This window comes from Humulus lupulus, chromosome X (assembly GCF_963169125.1).
Source record: "Humulus lupulus chromosome X, drHumLupu1.1, whole genome shotgun sequence".
Classification (NCBI taxonomy): Eukaryota; Viridiplantae; Streptophyta; class Magnoliopsida; order Rosales; family Cannabaceae; genus Humulus; species Humulus lupulus.
In genome coordinates this window covers 150,806,816-150,829,878 of record NC_084802.1, presented here as the reverse complement: position 1 = coordinate 150,829,878, position 23,063 = coordinate 150,806,816, and positions in this window count along the sequence as shown.

Below are 23,063 nucleotides of genomic sequence, written 5' to 3'. Positions count from 1 at the left end.
GCCTATTCTAGGGCCGCGACACAGCTAGGGGACGTTGCGATGCTAAATGTAATTTTAGAGTATGTTGGTTTTACGTTTTGTGAAACCAAATCAGAGAGCTCGGGGACGGTTATGCTACTCGGTTTAGTGGAATCTGAAGTTGCGCGGGCTAGGATTTGGTCTTGAAGCCCTTTATCGGATGAAGATCTTGATGAATATTTTCCTCCATGTGTCGTGACTAGTGTGGATACCAAAATTCTGCCAAGGAAAATTGTCCAACCCCTTGTTTCGTTGGTTGGAAATAAATGATTTGTTCGTGCACTTGCGTTCGTGCCTATAGGCCCCACCTGACCCATAGCGTTGGAAAACACTCCAGGGGGCCTCGCGAGGTCCAAACCTCATTGAGGGAAAGGAAAAGGGACTCATGACCTTCCTACTTTCCACACACGACCCCACCTCGCTGGAGGTCTGAGTACCTCGAGCCAAAGCACTGTGCACGTGGAGGTCTGAGCTCCTCATGTAAAGGTACCAAGCACCCATGTGCCAAGAGACAAAACCTCGCGAGAACATCATCTCACACCTTGCACGCCAAGCAATGCACCACATCTCATGAGAGATCTCTTTGGGAGGCCATCACCTCGCGCCCGCCTTCTCTCGGTGCACCCAGCGAGGTTGCACCTCGCTCCATCACGTCCCTGTCGTGATGTGTACATATGGCCCCATATCTTATCATATGTGATTCAGTCCATGTTGAAGAGGTCGTTTCTTCCCCTCTAGGACAAGTGCCACCTAGGGGGCACATACTCACTAGAGGGTCTAACATGGTGAAAAATGGATGACCTCCTAAGCATTTGTACGAGGACAACTAGAAAAGTTCACTCAGTAATTTGGTATGACGTCAAACATGGCAGAAACATCTAAGTAAATTGCCCATGATAACCAATAAATATTTCAATGGATAGAGCTTGCAGGAACAAGGCATATTGGAAGGGTGAGAACGTCCATATGGCCCAAAGATGCTCATATAAGTATGGAAGGAACCTACAAAATAAGAAGCGACAGAGTACGGACACACTATCACACCAGATAAGTAGTGGCAGTACAAGGAGGGTACCTAGCACGGCCTTCTCCAACATGTATCTGACATTCGTACTAGACAAGTGGTGGAGGTACGACATGGTACCACGATGGAATGCTTCTCCAGATAAATGGAACGTACTAGGACCGACCACAAATGCTCTAGGAGAACTACCAACTACTCCACAATCACCTATGGCCTGCAGATGAGTCCTTCTATCATTTCAGAACCACTATGAACTTGGAGCCGATAAAGTTCACCTATAAATATGACCTCCCTTCACTTTGCAAGGGGGTCCAAAAATTTATCTCTGTAAGCTGACATTTCAAAGTAATATAAGCACTTCTCTCCATTTTCACTCTGTAATTTTACTCCAAGTTCTTTTAAGTTACTCCTATTCTTACATATTTACAAGTATTTCGACTCGACTTGGTTAACAAGTTCTGAAAGTCCACACATTGGCACCATCTGGGGGAAGCAAGTAAGCAAGTCACCCATGATAACAACAAAGATTTCAATGCTTAGAACTTGTAGGAAAAAGGCATATTGAAAGGGTGAGAACATCCATATGGCCCGGAGATGTTCGTATAACTAAAGAAGGCACATACAAACTAAGAAAAGCCAGAGTATGAACACACTATCACACCACACAAGTAGTGGCAGTAGGAGGAGGGAAGAACGCAGGGCCTCTTCCAAAATTTATCTAACATTCATACAAGATAAGTGGTGGACCTACGACATGGTACCAAGACAGAATGCTTTCTAGAACACTGGCACGTACTAGGACTGACTACCAATCTTCCAGCACCACTACAACTTTCTCCACGATCCATGCGGCCTGCAGATGAGTCCTTCTGTTCCTTTGATACCCCTATGTATTTGGAGCAAACAAAGCTCATCTATATATAGCAACTCCATTCACTTTGGAAGAGGGTCAAAAAACTCATCTATGTATATTAAGATTTCAAAGTAATAAAAACACTCCTCTCCATTTTCACTCGGCAATTTTACTCCAAGTACTTTAAAGTTCCTTCTTTTCTTTTATATTTACAAGTCTTTTGATTCAACTTCGTTGGCAAGATCTCACCGTCAACATATTGGCGCCGTCTGTGGGAAACATCTAAACAAGTCACCCATACTAACCAATACAGATTTTGATGCTTAGAACATGTAGGAACAAAACATACTGGAAGGGTGAGAACGTCCATATGGCTCGGAGATTCTTGTATAAGTACGGAAGACACATAAAAACTAAGAAGAGTCATAGTACGGAAACAATGTCATACCAGAAAATTAGTGGCAGTAGAAGGAGGGAACATAGCAAGGCCTCCACTAGCATGTATATGACACTCACACCAGACAAGTGTTGGTGGTACGGCATGGTACCATGACAGAATGCTTTTCCAAACAACTGGCAAGTGCTAGGACCGACCACCAATCCTCCATCACCATTACCACCTGCTCAATGATCACATACGACCTGTAGATGACTCCCTTTGCCCCTTGGGACACCTATGTATTTGGAGCAGATAAAGCAACCCTAGAAACAGAACCTCCCTTCACTTTTGAAAGGGGTCGAAAAAATGATTTTTGTATGGTAAGATTTCAAAGTAATACAAACATTTGTCTCCATTTTTACTCTCCAATTTTACTCCATGTTCTTTTAAGTTCCTCCTTTTCTTATACATTTACAAGTCTTTCGATTCATTTTGGTTAACAAGTTCTAACTGTCAACAATTTGATGCTGTCTATTGGACACAACTAAGCAAGCATCCCATGATAACCAATAATGATATTGGCGCTTACAACTTGTAGGAACAAGGAATATTGGAAGGTTGAGAATGTCCATAAGGCCTAGAGATGCATGTATAATTACAAAAGGCACCTTGAAACTAAGAAGAGCCAGAGTACGGACACACTGTCACACCAGAGAAGTAGTGGCAGTACAAGGAGGGTACGTGGTATGGCCTCCTCCAACATGTATCTGACATTCTTACCAAAAAAGTGGTGGAGGCATGACATGTTACCTTGACAGAATGCTTTTCCATACCACTGCCACGTTCTAGGACCTACCACCATTCTTCCATCACTAATACCACCTGCTCCAGGTTCACTTGCGACCTGAAGATGAGTCCTTTTGCCCCTTCGAGACCCCTATGTATTTGGAGTCGATAGAATCACCTATAAATAGAACATCCTTCACTTGGGAAGAGTGTCGAAAAATTCATCTTTGTAAGTTGAGATTTCGAAGTAATACAAACACTTTTCTCCATTTTCACTCTGTAATTTTACTCCAAGTTCATCTAAGTTCCTCCTATTCTTATATATTTACAAGTGTTTCACTCTCTTTGGTTGACGAGTACTCACCGTCATAAGTTTGGTCCCATCAATGAGAAAGAACAAAGGAAGCCACCCATAACAACCAATAAAGATTTTGATGCTTAGAACATGTAGGAACAAGGCATACTGGAAAGGTGAGAATGTCCATATGGCCCGGAGATGCTCGTATAAGTACGGAAGGCACATACAAACTAAAGAGGGTACATGGAAAGGCCTCCTCTAGCACGTATCTGACACTCATACCAGACAAGTGTTGGTGGTACGGCATGGTACCATGATAGAATGCTTTTCAAAACAACTGGCAAGTACTAGGACCGGCCACAAATCCTCCATCACCATTACCACCTGCTCAACGATCACCTGCAGCCTGTAGATTAGTCTTATTGCCCTTTGGGACACCTATGTATTTGGAGCAGATAAAGCTACCCTAGAAACAGAACCTCCCTTCCCTTTTTAAGCGGGTCGAAAAAATGATTTTTGTATGCTAAGATTTCATAGTAATACAAAAATTTGTGTCCATTTTTACTCTCCAATTTTACTCCATGTTCTTTTAAGTTCCTCCTTTTCTTATATATTTACAAGTCTTTCGATTCATTGTGGTTAACAAGTTCTGACTGTCAACAATTTGACGCCGTCTATTATACACAACTAAGCAAGCGTCCCATCATAACCAATAATGTTATTGGGGCTTAGAACTTGTAGGAACAAGGAATATTGGAAGGTTGAGAACGTCCATAAGACCTGGAGATGCATGTATAATTACGGAAGACACCTTGAAACGAAGAAGAGCCAGAGTACAAACAGACTGTCACACCAGAGAAGTAGTGGCAGTACAAGGAGGGTACATGGCAAGGCCTCCTCTAGCACTTATCAGACACTCATACAATACAAGAGTTGGTGGTACGGCATGGTACCATTATAGAATGCTTTTCCAAACAACTGGCAAGTTCTAGGACCGACCACACATCCTCCATCACAATTTCCCACCTACTCAACAATCTCCTGCAGCCTGTAGATGAGTCCCTTTGCCCTTTGGGACACCGATGTATTTGGAGAAGATAATGCTACCCTAGAAACAGAACATCCCTTCACTTTTGAAGGGGGTCGAAAAAATGAATTTTGTATGGTAAGATTTCATAGTAATACAAATATTTGTCTCCATTTTTACTCTCCAATTTTACTCCATGTTCTTTTATGTTCCTCATTTTTTTTATATATTTACAAGTCTTTCGATTTATTTTGGCTAACAAGTTCTGACTGTCAACAATTTGACGCCATCTATTGGTCACAACTAAGCAAGCATCCCATGATAAACAATCATAATATTGGTGCTTAGAACTTGTAGGAACAAGGAATATTTGAAGGTTGAGAATGTCCAAAAAGACTGGAGATGCATGTATAATTACGGAAGGCACCTTGAAACTAAGAAGAGCCATAGTACAAACACACTGTCACACCGTAGAAGTAGTGGCAATACAAGGAGGGAAGATGGCAAGGCCTCCTCTAGCACGTATAAGACACTCATACCAGACAAGTGTTGGTTGTATGGCATGGTACCAGTATCGAATGCTTTTCCAAACATCTGGCAAGTACTATGACCGACCACCAATATTCCATCGCCATTTCCCACCAGCTCAACAATCATTTGCGGCCTGTAGGTGAGTCCCTTTGCCCTTTGGGACACCTATGTATTTGGATAAGATAAAGCTACCCTAGAAACAGAACTTCCCTACACTTTTGAAGGGGGTCAAAGAAATGATTTTTGTATGGTAAGATTTCATAGTAATACAAACAATTGTGTCCATTTTTACGATCCAATTTTACTCCATGTTCTTTTAAGTTTCTCCTTTCCTTATATATTTACAAGTCTTTCGATTCATTTTGGTTAACAAGTTCTGACTGTCAACAATTTGACGTCGTCAATTGGAGACAACTAAGCAAGCGTCTCATGATAACAAATAATGTTATTGGTGCTTAGAACTTGTAGGAACAAGGAATATTGGAAGGTTGAGAATGTCCATAAGGCCTTGAGATGCATGTATAATTACGGAAGGCTCCTTGAAACTAAGATGAGCTAGAGTACGGACACACTATCACACCAGAGAAGTAGTGGTAGCACAAGCAGGGTACATGGCTAGGCCTCCTCTAGCACGTATCTGATACTCATACCAGACAAGTGTTGGTGGTAAGGCATTGTACCATTAACGAATGCTTTTCCAAACAACTGGCAAGTACTAGGACCGACCACCAATCCTCCATCACCATTACCACCTGCTCAACAATCATTTGCGGCCTGTAGGTGAGTCGTTTAGCCCTTTGGGACAACTATGTATTTGGAGTAGATAAAGCTACCCTAGAAAAAGAATTTCCCATCACTTCTGAAGGGGGTCAAAAAAATGATTTTTGTATGCTAAGATTACATAGTAATAGAAACATTTGTGTCCATTATTACTCTCCAATTTTACTCCATGTTCTTCTAAGTTCCTCCTTTTCTTATATAATTACAAGTCCTTCAATTCATTTTGGTTACCAAGTTCTGACTGTCAACAATTTGACGCTGTCTATTGGACACTACTAAGCAAGCGTCCCATCATAACCAATAATAATATTGGTGCTTAGAACTTGTTGGAACAAGGAATATTGGAAGGTTGAGATTGTGCATAAGGCCTGGAGATGCATGTATAATTACGGAAGGCACCTTGGAACTAAGAAAAGCTAGAGTAGAAACACACTGTCACACCATAGAAGTAGTGGCAGTACAAGGAGGGTACATGGCAAGGCCTCCTCCAGCACGTATCTGACACTCATACAAGACAAGTGTCGGTGTTACGACATGGTACCATTATAGAAAGCATTTCCAAACCACTGGCAAGTTCTAGGAGTGACCACCAATCCTCCATCGCCAATACTACCTGCTCAATGATCACCTGCGGCCTGTAGACGAGTCCCTTTGCCCTTTGGGACACCTATGTATTTGGAGCAGATAAAGCAACCATAGAAACAGAACCTCCCTTCACTTTTCAAAGGGGTCGAAAAAATGATTTTTTTATGGTAAGATTTCAAAGTAATACAAACATTTGCCTGCATTTTTACTCTCCAATTTTACTCCATGTTCTTTTTAAGTTCCTCCTTTTCTTATATATTTACAAGTATTTCCATTTATTTTAGTTAACAAGTTCTGACTGTCAAAGAATTTGACACCGTCTATTGGACACAACTAAGAAAGCGTCCCATCATAACCAAAAATGATATTGGTGCATAGAACATGTAGGAACAAGGAATATTGGAAGGTTGAGAATGTCCATAAGGCCTTGAGATGCATGTATAATTATGGAAGGCTCCTTGAAAATAAGAATAGACAGAGTACGGACGCACTGCCACACCAAAGAAGTAGTGGCAGTACAATGAGGGTACATGGGAAGGCCTCCTCTAGAACGTATCTGACACTCATACCAGACATGTGTTGGTCGTATGGCATGGTATCATTATAGAATGTTTTTCCAAACAACTGGCAAGTACTAGGACCGACCACCAATCCTCCATCACCATTACCACCTGCTCAACGATCATTTGCGGCCTGTAGATGAGTCCTTTTTCCCTTTGGGACACCTATGTATTTGGAGCAGATAAAGCTACCCTACAAAAAGAACCTCCCTTCACTTTTGAAGGGGGTCTAAAAATTGATATTTGTATGCTAGGATTTCAAAGAAAAACAAACATTTGTCTCCATTTTTACTCTCCAATTTTACTCCATGTTTTTTAAGTTCCTCCTTTTCTTATATATTTACCAGTCATTCGATTCATTTTGGTTAACAAGTTCTAACTGTCAACAAATTGACGCCGTCAATTTGACACTACTAAGCAAGCGTCCCATCTGAACCAATAATGATATTGGTGGTTAGAACTTGTTAGAACAAGGAATATTGGTAGGTTGAGAATGTGCATAAGGCCTGAAGATGCATGTATAATTACGGAAGGCACCTTGAAACTTAGAAGAGCCAGAGTACAATTACACTGTCACACCAGAGAAGTAGTGGCAGTACAAGGAGGGTACATGGCAAGGCCTCCTCTAGCACGTATCTGACACTCATACGAGACAAGTGTCGGTGTTACGACATGGTACCATTGTAGAATGCTTTTCCAAACAACTGGCAAGTTCTAGCAGCGACCACCAATCCTCCATCACCATTACCACCTGCTCAACGATCTCCTGCGGCCTATAGATGAGTCCCTTTTCCCTTTGGGACACCTATGTATTTGGAGCAGATAAAGCAACCCTAGAAACAGAACCTCCCTTCACTTTTGAACGGGGTCGAATAAATGATTTTTGTATCGTAAGATTTCAAAGTAATACAAACATTTGTCTCCATTTTTACTCTCCAATTTTACTCCATGTTCTTTTAAGTTCCTCCTTTTCTTATACATTTACAAGTCTTTCCATTTATTTTGGTTAACAAGTTCTTACTGTCAAAAAATTTGACACCGTCTATTGGACACTACTAAACAAGCGTCCCATCATAACCAATAATGATATTGGTGCTTAGAACTTGTTGGAACAAGGAATATTGGAAAGTTGAGAATGTGCATAAGCCCTGAGATGCATGTGTAATTACGGAAGGCACCTTGAAACTAAGAAGAGCCAGAGTACAAACACACTGTCACAGCGGAGAAGTAGTGGCAGAACAAGGAGAGTACATGGCAAGGCCTCCTCTAGAACGTATCTGACACTCATACCAGACTAGTGTTGGTTGTATGGCATGGTACCATTATAGAATGCTTTTCCAAACTACTGGCAAGTTCTAGGAGCGACCACCAATCCTCCATCGCCATTACCACCTGCTCAACGATCACCTGCGACCTGTATATGTGTTCCTTTTCCCTTTGGGACAACTATGTATTTGGAGCAGATAAAGCAACCCTAGAAACAGAACCTCCCTTCACTTATGAAGAGGGTCGAATAAATGATTTTTGTATGGTAAGATTTCAAAGTAATACAAACATTTGTCTCCATTTTTACTCTCCAATTTTACTCCATGTTCTTTTAAGTTCCTCCTTTTCTTATACATTTACAAGTCTTTCCATTTCTTTTGGTTAACAAGTTCTGACTGTCAAAGAATTTGACGCCGTCTATTGGACACTACTAAGCAAGCATCGCATCATAACCAATAATGATATTGGTGCATAGAACTTGTTGGAACAAGGAATATTGGAACGTTGAGAATGTGCATAAGGCCTGCAGATGCATGTGTAATTACGGAAGGCACCTTGAAACTAAGAAGGGCCAGAGTACAAACACACTGTCACACTAGAGAAGTAGGGGCAGTACAAGGAGGGTACATGACAAGGCCTCCTCTAGCATGTTTCTGACACTCATAACAAACAAGTGTTGGTGTTACGATATGGTACCACTATAGAATGCTTTTCCAAACCACTAACAAGTTCTAGGAGCGACCACCAATCCTCCATCGCCATTACCACCAGCTCAACGATCACATACGACCTGTAGATGACTCCCTTTGCCCTTTGGGACACCTATGTATTTGGAGCAGATAAAGCAACCCTAGAAACAGAACCTCCCTTCACTTTTGAAGGAGGTCGAATAAATGATTTTTGTAAGGTAAGATTTTAAAGTAATACTAACATTTGTCTCCATTTTTACTCTCCAATTTTACTCCATGTTCTTTTAAGTTCCTCCTTTTCTTATACATTTACAAAACTTTCCATTTATTTTGGTTAACAAGTTCTGACTGTCAAACAATTTGACGCCGTCTATTGGACACTACTAAGCAAGCGTCCCATCATAACCTATAATGATATTGGTGCTTAGAACTTCTTGGAACATGGAATATTGGAAGGTTGAGAATGTGCATAAGGCCTGGAGATGCATGTATAATTACGGAAGGCACCTTGAACCTAAGAAGAGCTAGAGTACAAACTCACTGTCACACCAGAGAAGTAGTGGCAGTACAAGGATTGTACATGGCAAGGCCTCCTCTAGCACGTATCTGACACTCATACCAGACATGTTGTGGTGTTACGGCATGGTACCATTATAGAATGCTTTTACAAACCACTGGCAAGTTCTAGGAGGGAATACCAATCCTCCATCGCCATTACCACCTGCTCAACGATCACCTGCGGCCTGTAGATGACTCCATTTGCCCTTTGGGACACCTATGAATCTGTAGCAGATAAAGCAACCCTAGAAACAGAACCTCCCTTCACTTTTGAAAATGGTCGAAAAAATGATTTTTGTATGGTAAGATTTCAAAGTAATACAAACATTTGTCTCGATTTTTACTCTCCAATTTTACTCCATGTTCTTTTAAGTTCATCCTTTTCTTATACATTTACAAGTCTTTCCATTTATTTTGGTTAACGAGTTCTGACTGTCAAAGAATTTGATGCCGTCTATTGGACACTACTAAGCACGCGTCCCATCATAACCAATAATGATATTGGTGCTTAGAACTTGTTGGAACAAGGAATATTGGAACGTTGAGAATGTGCATAAGGCCTGCAGATGCATGTGTAATTACGGAAGGCACCTTGACACTAAGAAGAGCCAGAGTACAAAGACATTGTCACACTAGAGAAGTAGTGGCAGTACAAGGAGGGTACATGGCAAGGCCTCCTCTAGCATTTATCTGACACTCATATCAAACAAGTGTTGGTGTTACGACATGGTACCACTATAGAATGCTTTTCCAAACCACTAGCAAGTTCTAGGAGCGACCACCAATCCTCCATCGCCATTACCACCTGCTCAACGATCACCTACGGCCTGTATATGAGTCCCTTTTTCCTTTGGGACACCTATGTATTTGGAGCAGATAAAAGAACCCTAGAAACAAAACCTCCCTTCACTTTTGAAGGGGGTCGAATAAGTGATTGTTGTATGTTAAGATTTTAAAGTAATACAAACATTTGTCTCCATTTTTACTCTCCAATTTTACTCCATGTTCTTTTAAGTTCCTCCTTTTCTTATACATTTACAAGTCTTTCCATTTATTTTGGTTAACATGTTCTGACTGTCAAACAATTTGACGCCGTCTATTGGACACTACTGAGCAAGCGTCCCATCATAACAAAAAATGATAATGGTGCATAGAACTTGTAGGAACAAGGAATATTGGAAGGTTGAGAATGTGCATAAGGCCTGGAGATGCAGGTTCAATTATGGAAGGCTCCTTGAAAATAAGAATAGCCAGAGTACGGACGCACTGTCACACCAGAGAAGTAGTGGCAGTACAAGGAGGGTACATGGCAAGGCCTCCTCTAGAACGTATCTGACACTCATACCAGACATGTGTTGGTCGTATGGCATGGTACCATTATAGAATGCTTTTCCAAACAACTGGCAAGTGCTAGGACCGACCACTAATCCTCCACCACCATTACCACCTGCTCAACGATCATTTGCGGCCTGTAGATGAGTCCTTTTTCCCTTTGGGACACCTATGTATTTGGAGCAGATAAAGCTACCCTAGAAAAAGAACCTCCCTTCACTTTTGAAGGGGGTCTAAAAATTGATATTTGTATGCTAGGATTTCATAGTAAAACAAACATTTGTCACCATTTTTACTCTCCCATTTTACTCCATGTTTTTTAAGTTCCTCCTTTTCTTATATATTTACAAGTCTTTCGATTCATTTTGGTTAACAAGTTTTAACTGTCAACAATTTGACGCCGTCTATTGGACACTTCTAAGCAAGCGTACCATCTGAACCGATAATGATATTGGTGCTTAGAACTTGTTAGAACAAGGAATATTGAAAGGTTGAGAATGTGCATAAGGCCCGAAGATGCATGTATAATTACGGAAGGCACCTTGAAACTAAGAAGAGCCAGAGTACAATTACACTGTCACACCAGAGAAGTAGTGGCAGTACAAGGAGAGTACATGGCAAGGCCTCCTCTAGAACGTATCTGACACTCATACCAGACTAGTGTTTGTTGTATTGCATGGTACCATTATAGAATGCTTTTCCAAACCACTGGCAAGTTATAGGAGCGACCACCAATCCTCCATCGCCATTACCACCTGCTCAACGATCACCTACGGCCTGTATATGAGTCCCTTTTCCCATTGGGACACCTATGTATTTGGAGCAGATAAAACAACCCTAGAAAAAGAACCTCCCTTCACTTTTGAAGGGGGTCGAATAAATGATTTTTGTATGTTAAGATTTCAAAGTAATACAAACATTTGTCTCCATTTTTACTCTCCAATTTTACTCCGTGTTCTTTTGAGTTCCTCCATTTCTTATACATTTACAAGTCTATCCATTTGTTTTGGTTAACAAGTTCTGACTATCAAAGAATTTGATGCCGTCTATTGGACACTACTAAGAAAGCGTCCCATCATAACCAATAATGATATTGGTGCTTAGAACTTGTTGGACCATGGAATATTGGAATGTTGAGAATGTGCATAAGGCCTGCAGATGCATGTGTAATTACGGAAGGCACCTTGAAACTAAGAAGAGCCAGCGTACAAACACATTGTCACACTAGAGAAGTAGTGGCAGTACAAGGAGGGTACATGGCAAGGCCTCCTCTAGCATGTATCTGACACTCATAACAAACAAGTGTTGGTGTTACGACGTGGTACCACTATAGAATGCTTTTCCAAACCACTAGCAAGTTCTAGGAGAGACCACCAATCCTCCATCGCCATTACCACCTTCTCAATGATCACCTTCGACCTATAGATGACTCCCTTTACCCTTTGGGACACCTATGTATTTGGAGCAGATAAAGCAACCCTAGAAACAGAACCTCCCTTCACTTTTGAAGGGGGTCGAATAAATGATTTTTGTATGTTAAGATTTCAAAGTAATACAAACATTTGTCTCCATTTTTACTCTCCAATTTTACTCCATGTTCTTTTAGGTTCCTCCTTTCCTTATACATTTACAAGTATTTCCATTTCTTTTGGTTAACAAGTTCTGACTATCAAAGAATTTGATGCCGTCTATTGGACACTACTAAGCACGCGTCCCATCATAACCAATAATGATATTGGTGCTTAGAACTTGTTTGAACAAGGAATATTGGAACGTTGAGAATGTGCTTAAGGCCTGCAAATGCATGTGTAATTACGGAAGGCACCTTGAAACTTAGAAGAGCCAGAGTACAAACACATTGTCACACTAGAGAAGTAGTGGCAGTACAAGGAGGGTACATGGCAAGGCCTCCTCTCGCATGTATCTGACACTCATAACAAACAAGTGTCAGTGTTACGACATGGTACAACTATAGAATGCTTTTCCAAACCTCTAGCAAGTTCTATGAGCGACCACCCCTCCTCCATCGCCATTACCACCTGCTCAACGATCACCTACGGCCTGTATATGAGTCCCTTTTCCCTTTGGGACACTTATGTATTTGGAACAGATAAAACAACCCTAGAAACAGAACCTCCCTTCACTTTTGAAGGGGGTCGAATAAATGATTTTTGTATGTTAAGATTTTAAAGTAATACAAACATTTGTCACCATTTTTACTCTCCCATTTTACTCCATGTTTTTTAAGTTCCTTCTTTTCTTATATATTTACAAGTCTTTCGATTCATTTTCGTTAACAAGTTTTAACTGTCAACAATTTGACGCCGTCTATTGGACACTTCTAAGCAAGCGTACCATCTGAACCGATAATGATATTGGTGCTTAGAACTTGTTAGAACAAGGAATATTGAAAGGTTGAGAATGTGCATAAGGCCCGAAGATGCATGTATAATTACGGAAGGCACCTTGAAACTAAGAAGAGCCAGAGTACAATTACACTGTCACACCAGAGAAGTAGTGGCAGTACAAGGAGAGTACATGGCAAGGCCTCCTCTAGAACGTATCTGACACTCATACCAGACTAGTGTTTGTTGTATTGCATGGTACCATTATAGAATGCTTTTCCAAACCACTGGCAAGTTATAGGAGCGACCACCAATCCTCCATCGCCATTACCACCTGCTCAACGATCACCTACGGCCTGTATATGAGTCCCTTTTCCCATTGGGACACCTATGTATTTGGAGCAGATAAAACAACCCTAGAAAAAGAACCTCCCTTCACTTTTGAAGGGGGTCGAATAAATGATTTTTGTATGTTAAGATTTCAAAGTAATACAAACATTTGTCTCCATTTTTACTCTCCAATTTTACTCCGTGTTCTTTTGAGTTCCTCCATTTCTTATACATTTACAAGTCTATCCATTTGTTTTGGTTAACAAGTTCTGACTATCAAAGAATTTGATGCCGTCTATTGGACACTACTAAGAAAGCGTCCCATCATAACCAATAATGATATTGGTGCTTAGAACTTGTTGGACCATGGAATATTGGAATGTTGAGAATGTGCATAAGGCCTGCAGATGCATGTGTAATTACGGAAGGCACCTTGAAACTAAGAAGAGCCAGCGTACAAACACATTGTCACACTAGAGAAGTAGTGGCAGTACAAGGAGGGTACATGGCAAGGCCTCCTCTAGCATGTATCTGACACTCATAACAAACAAGTGTTGGTGTTACGACGTGGTACCACTATAGAATGCTTTTCCAAACCACTAGCAAGTTCTAGGAGAGACCACCAATCCTCCATCGCCATTACCACCTTCTCAATGATCACCTTCGACCTATAGATGACTCCCTTTACCCTTTGGGACACCTATGTATTTGGAGCAGATAAAGCAACCCTAGAAACAGAACCTCCCTTCACTTTTGAAGGGGGTCGAATAAATGATTTTTGTATGTTAAGATTTCAAAGTAATACAAACATTTGTCTCCATTTTTACTCTCCAATTTTACTCCATGTTCTTTTAGGTTCCTCCTTTTCTTATACATTTACAAGTATTTCCATTTCTTTTGGTTAACAAGTTCTGACTATCAAAGAATTTGATGCCGTCTATTGGACACTACTAAGCACGCGTCCCATCATAACCAATAATGATATTGGTGCTTAGAACTTGTTTGAACAAGGAATATTGGAACGTTGAGAATGTGCTTAAGGCCTGCAAATGCATGTGTAATTACGGAAGGCACCTTGAAACTTAGAAGAGCCAGAGTACAAACACATTGTCACACTAGAGAAGTAGTGGCAGTACAAGGAGGGTACATGGCAAGGCCTCCTCTCGCATGTATCTGACACTCATAACAAACAAGTGTCAGTGTTACGACATGGTACAACTATAGAATGCTTTTCCAAACCTCTAGCAAGTTCTATGAGCGACCACCCCTCCTCCATCGCCATTACCACCTGCTCAACGATCACCTACGGCCTGTATATGAGTCCCTTTTCCCTTTGGGACACTTATGTATTTGGAACAGATAAAACAACCCTAGAAACAGAACCTCCCTTCACTTTTGAAGGGGGTCGAATAAATGATTTTTGTATGTTAAGATTTTAAAGTAATACAAACATTTGTCACCATTTTTACTCTCCCATTTTACTCCATGTTTTTTAAGTTCCTTCTTTTCTTATATATTTACAAGTCTTTCGATTCATTTTCGTTAACAAGTTTTAACTGTCAACAATTTGACGCCGTCTATTGGACACTTCTAAGCAAGCGTACCATCTGAACCGATAATGATATTGGTGCTTAGAACTTGTTAGAACAAGGAATATTGAAAGGTTGAGAATGTGCATAAGGCCCGAAGATGCATGTATAATTACGGAAGGCACCTTGAAACTAAGAAGAGCCAGAGTACAATTACACTGTCACACCAGAGAAGTAGTGGCAGTACAAGGAGAGTACATGGCAAGGCCTCCTCTAGAACGTATCTGACACTCATACCAGACTAGTGTTTGTTGTATTGCATGGTACCATTATAGAATGCTTTTCCAAACCACTGGCAAGTTATAGGAGAGACCACCAATCCTCCATCGCCATTACCACCTGCTCAACGATCACCTACGGCCTGTATATGAGTCCCTTTTCCCATTGGGACACCTATGTATTTGGAGCAGATAAAACAACCCTAGAAAAAGAACCTCCCTTCACTTTTGATGGGGGTCGAATAAATGATTTTTGTATGTTAAGATTTCAAAGTAATACAAACATTTGTCTCCATTTTTACTCTCCAATTTTACTCCGTGTTCTTTTGAGTTCCTCCATTTCTTATACATTTACAAGTCTTTCCATTTGTTTTGGTTAACAAGTTCTGACTATCAAAGAATTTGATGCCGTCTATTGGACACTACTAAGAAAGCGTCCCATCATAACCAATAATGATATTGGTGCTTAGAACTTGTTGGACCATGGAATATTGGAATGTTGAGAATGTGCATAAGGCCTGCAGATGCATGTGTAATTACGGAAGGCACCTTGAAACTAAGAAGAGCCAGCGTACAAACACATTGTCACACTAGAGAAGTAGTGGCAGTACAAGGAGGGTACATGGCAAGGCCTCCTCTAGCATGTATCTGACACTCATAACAAAGAAGTGTTGGTGTTACGACGTGGTACAACTATAGAATGCTTTTCCAAACCACTAGCAAGTTCTTGGAGAGACCACCAATCCTCCATCGCCATTACCACCTTCTCAATGATCACCTTCGACCTATAGATGACTCCCTTTACCCTTTGGGACACCTATGTATTTGGAGCAGATAAAGCAACCCTAGAAACAGAACCTCCCTTCACTTTTGTAGGGGGTCGAATAAATGATTTTTGTATGTTAAGATTTCAAAGTAATACAAACATTTGTCTCCATTTTTACTCTCCAATTTTACTCCATGTTCTTTTAGGTTCCTCCTTTTCTTATACATTTACAAGTATTTCCATTTCTTTTGGTTAACAAGTTCTGACTATCAAAGAATTTGATGCCGTCTATTGGACACTACTAAGCACGCGTCCCATCATAACCAATAATGATATTGGTGCTTAGAACTTGTTTGAACAAGGAATATTGGAACGTTGAGAATGTGCTTAAGGCCTGCAAATGCATGTGTAATTACGGAAGGCACCTTGAAACTTAGAAGAGCCAGAGTACAAACACATTGTCACACTAGAGAAGTAGTGGCAGTACAAGGAGGGTACATGGCAAGGCCTCCTCTCGCATGTATCTGACACTCATAACAAACAAGTGTCGGTGTTACGACATGGTACAACTATAGAATGCTTTTCCAAACCTCTAGCAAGTTCTATGAGCGACCACCCCTCCTCCATCGCCATTACCACCTGCTCAACGATCACCTACGGCCTGTATATGAGTCCCTTTTCCCTTTGGGACACTTATGTATTTGGAACAGATAAAACAACCCTAGAAACAGAACCTCCCTTCACTTTTGAAGGGGGTCGAATAAATGATTTTTGTATGTTAAGATTTTAAAGTAATACAAACATTTGTCTCCATTTTTACTCTCCAATTTTACTCCATGTTCTTTTAAGTTCCTCCTTTTCTTATACATTTACAAATCTTTCCATTTATTTTGGTTAACAAGTTCTGACTGTCAAACAATTTGACGCCGTCTATTGGACACTACTAAGCAAGCGTCCCATCATAACCAATAATGATATTGTTGCTTAGAACTTCGTGGAACAAGGAATATTGGAAGGTTGAGAATGTGCATAAGGCCTAGAGATGCATGTATAATTACGGAAGGCATCTTGAACCTAAGAACATCCAGAGTACAAACACACTGTCACACCAGAGAAGTCGTGGCAGTACAAGGAGGGTACATGGCAAGGCCTCCTCTAGCACGTATCTGACACTCATACCAGACATGTGTTGGTTTTACGACCTGGTACCATTATAGAATGCTTTTCCAAACCACTAGCAAGTTCTAGGAGGTACCACCAATCCTCCATCGCCATTACCACCTGCTCAACGATCACCTGCTCAACGATCACCTGCGGCCTGTAGATGAGTCCCTTTGCCCTTTGGGACACCTATGTATTTGGAGCAGATAAAGCAACCCTAGAAACAGAACCTCCCTTCACTTTTGAAAGGGGTCGAAAAACTGATTTTTGTATGGTAAGATTTCAAAGTAATACAAACATTTGTCTCCATTTTTACTCTCCAATTTTACTCCATGTTCTTTTTAAGTTCCTCCTTTTCTTATATATTTACAAGTATTTCCATTTATTTTGGTTGACAAGTTCTGATTGTCAAACAATTTGACACCGTCTATTGGACACAACTATGCAAGCGTCCCATCATAACCAAAAATGACATTGGTGCATAGAACTTGTAGGAACAAGGAATATTGGAAGGCTGAGAATGTCCATAAGGCCTTGAGATGCATGTATAATTATGGAAGGCTCCTTGAAAATAAGAATAGCCAGAGTATGGACACACTGTCACACCAGAGAAGTAGTGGCAGTACAAGGAGGGTACATGGCAAGGCCTCCTCTAGAACGTATCTGACACTCATACTAGACAAGTGTTGGTTGTATGGCATGGTACCATTGTAGAATGCGTTTCCAAAGTACTGGCAAGTACTAGGACCGACCACCAATCCTCCATCACCATTACCACCTGGTCAACGATCATTTGCAGCCTGTAGATGATTCCCTTTGCCCTTTGGGACACCTATGTATTTGGAGCTGATAAAGCTACCCTACAAAAAGAACCTCCCTTCACTTTTGAAGGGGGTCTAAAAAATGATATTTGTATGCTAGGATATCATAGTAAAATAAACATTTGTCTCCATTTTTACTCTACAATTTTACACCATGTTTTTTAAGTTCCTCCTTTTCTTATATATTTACTAGTCTTTCGATTCATTTTGGTTAACAAGTTCTAACTGTCAACAATTTGACGTCATTAATTGGAGACAACTAAGCAAGCGTCCCATGATAACAAATAATGATATTGGTGCTTACAACTTGTAGGAACAAGGAATATTGGAAGGTTGAGAATGTCCATAAGGCCTAGAGATGCATGTATAATTACGGAATGCACCTTGAAACTAAGAAGAGCCAGAGTACGGACACACTGTCACACCAGAGAAGTAGTGGCAGTACAAGGAGGGTACGAGGTATGGCCTCCTCCAGCACGTATCTGACATTCTTACCAGACAAGTGTTGGTGGTATGGGATGGTACCATTATAGAATGCTTTTTCATACCACTGGCAAGTATTAGGACCGACCATCAATCCTCCATTACCATTACCACCTGCTCAATGATCATTTGCGGCCAGTAGATGAGTCTGTTTTCCCTTTGGGGCACCTACGTATTTGGAGCAGATAAAGCTACCCGAGAAACAGAACCTCCCTTCACTTTTGAAGGGGGTCGAAAAAATCATCTTTGTAAGCTGAGATTTCGAAGTAATACAAACAATTTTCTCCATTTTCACTCTGTAATTTTATTCCAAGTTCTTATAAGTTCTTCCTATTCTTTTATATTTACAAGTGTTTCACCCAACTTGGTTAACGAGTACTCACCGTCATCAGTTTGGCCCCGTCTATGGGAAAGAACAAAGCAAGCCAACCATAACAACCAATAAAATTTTTGATGCTTAGAACTGGAAGGGTGAGAACGTCCATATTGCCCGGAGATGCTCGTATATGTACGAAAGGCACATACAAACTAAGAACAGTCATAGTACGGACACAATGTCATACCAGAAAATTACTGGCAGTAGAAGAAGGGTACATGGCAAGGCCTCCTCTAGCATGTACCTAACACTCATACTAGACAAGTGTTGGTGGTACGGCATGGTACGATGATAGAATGCTTTTCCAAACCAGTGGCAAGTACTAGGACCGACCACCAATCCTCCATCACCATTACCATCTGCTCCACGATAACCTGCGACTTGTAGATGAGTCCTTCTATCCCTTGGGGAAACCTTATATATTTGGAGCCAATAATGCTCCCCTATAATAAAGACCTCCCTTAATTTTTGAAGGGGGTTGAAAAAATCATCTTTTTATGCTAGATACAAACAACTCTCTCCATTTTCACTCTTCAGGTTTATTCCAAATTCTTTTTAGTTCCTCCTTTTCATATAAATTTACAACTCTTTCGACTCAACTTGGTCGACAGGATCTACAACGACCCAAATTTGCTAATAAGGCTTAGGGCCTTGATTAGTGTGCCTGGAGGGCAATAAGTGAATTATGGATATAATATGTGAATTTATTTGAATATGTGTTAGAGATGCATGTTTAGTTGAATTAAATATGCATGTGGGCCCCGTTTGGATATTAAGGGTATATCTGTGATTTTAGCCCGTTGAGGGTATAAATGTGATAAATGTGATATGATTGTAATATATATCAGTGTCGCACGATCCGAGACAATCCTAGGGAACGTCACAACGAGGTTGAGAATCTGACTCAGGGCGAGTCGAGGGGTATTTTGGGTATTAGACGTATTATGGTGTTATCGGGTTATGGAAATAAATATTTGGAGATATATTTGAGGTTAGAATGTCTAGGAGGGAATATTGGGGATATTTACCATTTTGCCCTCGGGGACGTTTTTGGTACCCCAAGCCTTGAGGTAACCTTAAAGCTTAAGTTAAATAAAACAAATAAAGGAAACCCCTAGACTTTCTCTAAATCGACCCATTTCCTCTCATTTGCTCTGTTTTTCCTACACCATTGAAGGCCTAGTAACATCTTAGAGAAAAACCAGCCAAAACTAAGGAACTGAAGCTATGGAATTGGGCTGATGGTCTTGAGGAATTAAAGCTTGGAACTTAGAGAATCTATACAGAAACATAATTCATCAAGGTAAGCTCCTAATATGTTGAATTGTGTTAATTTGCAGCTGGTTTTAAGGTTGAATATTAGAGTTTTGCATGTTGGAGGGATTAGGATTCAACTTTGATTTTATAAGGGTTTTGGCTTGAGTTTCTATTGGGTTTTGCTGCAGAATCCATAGTATAATTTCTGTGATGATTAGCTTGTGTAGTTGGGTTGATTTTGGGGTTAATTGGATGGGTTTCTGTGGTAAAAATGATGAGTTTTTCTGGGTTCAAGGGGTAGAGCCACGGCTCTGTTCTTGCTCAGCCGCAGCCCCTTTGAACTTGGGCTGCATGGAAATGAAGGCGCGCCCTGGTGCCCTTCAGCAAGGGCCGCGGCGTGTGTGGGCTATTTTGAGGCAGGGCCTCGGGTTGAGCTGGGGGCCACGGCATGAGTCCCTAGGGTCGCGATGCGTAGAGCATGTTTTGGGTTCTAGAGGGGTTTTAGGCTCTGGAATTCAATAGTTAAGGCTCGGGATGGATTTTGTCACCCGGATTGATGGAATTCAATGCCCCAGAGATTATAATTATAGTTTGAAACTATTTATTGTATTAGAGTTTGATAGGTGGACATTGTTAATGTGTTGTGACTAGGGCTTCGACGAGGCTCAGACTAGGGGACTGTGCTCGGGACATCGGTGCTAGGAAAGCTCGGGACTCAAGTAAGAAAACCACTGTTCCTGTAGAGCTTGTATGCAGGGCAGAGCCCAATATGATTGTATTGCAGGGTGTAGCCCTTTGATTGAATTTGTTCATGTTCAGTATATGCTTTATTATGCTATGAATGCAAATCTGTGAATGTTCGGCAAGAGCCAGGAACGGCGCAGGCTGAGGTCAGCAAGGCTGGGAAAGGCAAGGGGCCGGGAACGGCGTTAGGCATGTGGAGTGCAAGGCTGAGTGCGGCAAGGGGACAGGAGTAGCATGGAGCACGTGGAGTGCGAGTTTCCAGGGCGAGACCCTAAAGGATACCTGGGATATCCTCACGGTGTGGACCACGAACCCAAGGCCTGGTAAAGCGCCTGGGATGGCATGGCCGATGTGTTTAGCCTATTGATGGCCTGTTTGTATGTTGAGTCTTTATTATGCATATGTTTTCTGCTTGTAAGGGTTTTCTTGCTGGGCTTCGGCTCACGGGTGCTCTGTGGTGGAGGTAAGGGCAAGGGGAAAGTCGACCAACCATGAGTACGGAGAGTGTGAAGCGGTGAATACACGTTTGGCTTGCCTGGCTGCCACAGCTAGTGGTGTTGAGAGATGATCGTATTAAAACCTAGATTTTGTCGTCTAGTCGACTTGGTTTGTACTTATATGTTGTAAATATTTCTAAACAGTATTTTGGGATCCCAAGTGTCAAACACATTATGTTTTTTTTTCGGTAATTGAAATTATTTTCAAAGTTTTTTACTCTATTTATGATTTAATTACATTTTTGACCTAAAACCTCGATTAGCGAGTTGAAAGAACATTTTAAACTCACATAGTAACGGCTCTAAGGAAGTAGGGCATTACAGGATCTCACTGTCAACAGTTTGGCACTGTTTGTGGGAAACAAGTACGCAAGCCGCCCATGACATTAAAAGGATGAGAATGTCCATATGGGTTGGAGATGCTTGTATAAGTATGGAAAGTACCTACAAGCTAAGAAGAGTCAGAGTACAGACACGCTATAAATATAGACAAGTAGTTGCAGTACAAGGAGGGTACTTTGGAGGGCCTCCTCCTGCATGTATTTGACATTATAGAAGACAAGTGATGGAAGTACGACATGGTACAGTGACATAATGCTTTTCTAGACCACTGGCCACATATTAGGACTGACAAGAAGACCTTCAGCACCCCACCACCTACCCCACGATCAGATGTGGCATGCAGATGAGTACTTCTGTCCCTTGGGAAGCACTATGTATTTTGAGTCGATATAGCTAACTTGTAAATTGTAGGATCTTGGTATTTAAATCTAGATGAATGCTTCTGATTAATTTTCGAAACATATAATAGAAACATAGAATAACATGACATACATATGAACATTAGATTCGTAAATTAACATAAACACAAAGATGTAGAAACTTACGAATACGCAGCGAAACTAGAACAACTCCTTCCTTCATGTTCTCCAACCCTGGATTCCTTTCTGTAGTGGAGTATTATCAAGAGATTGAGCTAGATAAGTAGCTAGTCTTCCTCACCAATCCTTTGATCAATCTAGAACTAGTGTGGGCTGGTTCTCAACACATGAGATAGAGATCTAGAAGAGAAGAAGAGATAGTGGCTAAGAAAGGATTAGAGTGTCTAGGTTTTCACTTGCCTAGCGAATCAACTGATACTGACTTCTGAAAACCCTAGATATCATATTCCTTATATAGACAACTTAATTGGCTTTATATAAATTAAAATTTAAATTTGAATTAATTAAAATAATAAACAAAAAGATAAAATCCTTTAGCTCCAACAAATGGACTTGGGCCCAATACCTTAATTTTAAATTTAAATCTCAATTGGGCCTAAATTCAAAACCTTCTATTTATTTATTAATTAATTAAATCCTTATTCAAATTAACTAATTATAATTTGAAATTTTATTTAATTATAATTATTTATATTGACACCAATTTATTAATATTAATAAATTTACCAAAACATTCTCTTTTACTCTCTAAATCTCATATCTCTGTAAATTTTCCAAAATTGACCAAGTCAACTTTAAAAAATCATAATTGATAATTATATCAATTAATTGAGACATTCTAGATGATTTACTAAAAGGTGATGCGGGGCCCAAGACCACGAATAATTTCACTACCCTATTAATTCCTCGTGACTCCACTATAGATTCAGAATTGAACTCTTGAATTCATAGAACGTATTTTCCAAACAATAAATACGTTATACATTGTTATCACCATTACAATTAGTCAATCCTCTATCGATGACTTCACTATAGACTGGGTGCAAAATACCGTTTTACACCTCAGCA